Source organism: Erinaceus europaeus, chromosome 13, assembly GCF_950295315.1.
Source record: "Erinaceus europaeus chromosome 13, mEriEur2.1, whole genome shotgun sequence".
Taxonomy (NCBI): Eukaryota; Metazoa; Chordata; class Mammalia; order Eulipotyphla; family Erinaceidae; genus Erinaceus; species Erinaceus europaeus.
In genome coordinates, this window is record NC_080174.1 from 82,669,415 (window position 1) to 82,671,884 (window position 2,470).

General features: G+C 41.9%; 1 long non-coding RNA gene across 1 annotated transcript in view; it reads right to left on the reverse strand.

The window, feature by feature from the left end:
• Positions 1-1,477: 1,477 nt before the first annotated feature.
• LOC132542952 (uncharacterized) overlaps positions 1,478-2,470 on the reverse strand; it is a 27,026-nt gene continuing 26,033 nt past the window's right edge. The window contains exon 3 of the long non-coding RNA XR_009553921.1: positions 1,478-1,641. This is a non-coding gene — a long non-coding RNA (uncharacterized LOC132542952). The remainder of the gene's footprint in view (positions 1,642-2,470) is intronic.

Genomic DNA, 2,470 nt, shown 5'->3' on the forward strand with positions numbered 1-2,470 from the left:
TAGCTTTATTTGTAATAACTAAAATTGGAAAGAGTGGGGTAGATAGCATAATCATTATGCAAAAAGTCTCTCAGAGAGAGAAAGAGGGAGAGGGAGAGAGAGAGGAAGAGAGAGAGGGAGAGGGAGAGGGAGAGAGAGAGAGAGAGGGAGAGGGAGAGGGAGAGAGAGAGAGGGAGAGGGAGAGAGAGAGAGAGAGAACATGGTCAGTTATTGGAAAGGTGGAAGCAAGTGAATTCTCCAAGCTCCTGTAGCTGAAGCCTTGATGACATATCCTTCATAAAGACTGAGTGAAAAGACCTTTCCTTTCATAGTATTCTCTAATTCCATCCCAGGTGGTTCACTTCCTAACAAAGTCCCAAAGCCTAGGTATAGACCAGGTTCCATGAGATAGAGCATATGTTCACAGGTATCCATAAACTAGGGCAAATATATACCTGAAAGCAGAAGTACACTAGTGTTTGCAGTGAGTACCTCCCAATACTTCCTCTCCACTATTCCAAGCTTTGGGTCCATGATTGTTCAACAATTTTTTTGGCTTTGTATGTTAACTCTCTTTTCAGCCACCAGGTTCCAGATGCCATCAGGATGCTGGCCAGGCTTCCCTGGACTGAAGACCCCACCAATGCGTCCTGGAGCTCCACTTCCCCAGAGACACACCCTACTAGGGAAAGAGAGAGTCAGACTGGGAGTATGGACCGACCAGTCAACACCCATGTTCAGCGGGGAAGCAATTACAGAAGCCAGACCTTCCACCTTCTGCAACCCACAATGACCTTGGGTCCATGCTCCCAGAGGGATAGAGAATGGGAAAGCTATCAGGGGAGGGGATAGGGTATGGAGATTGGGTGGCGGGAATTGTGTGGAGTTGTACCCCTCCTACCCTATGGTTTTGTTAATGTCTCCTTTCTTAAATAAATAAAAAAGATCATCCTAATCACAGGAAAAGTACTCTTTCTTGCTGCCCCCACTACACGGCACACAAAGATGAAACAGCTGGAGAAAGATAGCAGAAGAAAATAAGTTCTAGTTCAGAAAGCTACATAATCCCCCAATAAAGAAATTTTTAAAAGAAAGGAAGGAAGAAACGTAAGAATGAAGCACCAACAGATGGAAGAAGACTGTCTGTGCTTGCTTGCAAAAATGTACCCTCTTCTGTTACCTACTTTTCTAAAGTTTCCAAATTCTGGACATAATAGACTCACGTTTTATAGTAGAAAATCAGTAATAAACATTCTAAAGGTCACACACTCTGGCAGGAACTTGAGTGGTATCAGTTGAGAACTATTAGAAATCAGATATCATGGACAAAACACATAGAGATATCAAAATAAATAATAACCAGTAATAAAGAATCCATGGCAATTTAGTAAGGTGACTATATCTGTTACGTTAAGAACTTTCATCAGGAGAAGAAGATTATTAAATGGGATGATGAAGGAGAGAAGCGGATAATGAATCCTTTGAAATCAGTATTTATTGGAAAAGACAACGGAGAAATTCCTGTTCCAAGGACACATTTTATAGCAAAGCAGGGAATGGCCTTGACAGAGATTCTTCAGTCTCTGAGGAGAAAGGCATGGAGCAACTTGGGAGACTCTGTGCAGTAAATCACCAGGACCAGATGGCATTCATCCATGGGTTCTGAATGAGATAAAGTGAGAAATCATGAGTTCCGTGACAAGGATATATAATAGATGCCTCAAAACAGACACTATCCCTGAAGATTGTGAAGTCATTAATATGGTATCACATATGTGGGGTGTGTGTGTGTGTGTGTGTGTGTGTGTGTGTGTGTATGTGTGTGTGTGTACACATGTGTGCTGCTAGCATGCTGTAGGGCGGGAGTGGGGGTGGATGGAGGGAGATTTTCTTTAAGAAACAAGGAAGATCCTCAATGAAAAAAATGAGACAGGGAATTGGAATGGTGCAAGGATTGTGACAAAATACTAAGCGATCAGATCTTAGAGTTGTTTAATAATATTTAAGCAATTAAGCAGCTTCTTTTTTACTAGTGATTTAATATTGATTTACAAAATGAAAGACAAAAGGAGTATAATTCTTCCTCTTTCCTACCACCAGAGTTCTATGTCCTCCATTCCCACCACTGGAAACTGCATCGGTTCTTCCAAGAACATATATGTGTGTTGACTATGATTTCTATGACTATCTAGCTATATTTATGTTTGAATTTTTGCCCATTTTCTCTTTAGTCCTGCCTTCTCTTCCTTTCTGAAATCTCTGCCTCTTCTTCCTTTCACCTGCACCTCTTACTACTTCTAAAAGTCCTCCCTTTTTCCCCTATTCTTCTCTCTCGGGGTCCTAATGGAATTGGGGTACACAGCACTCTAATAATTTTTCCCTAACATTCCTCCCCCTCTGGGAGTATGGACCAAAAGTCTTTGTGGGTTGCAGAAGGTGGGAGTTCTAGCTTCTGTAATTACTTCTCCACTGGGCATAGGTGTTGTCGGTC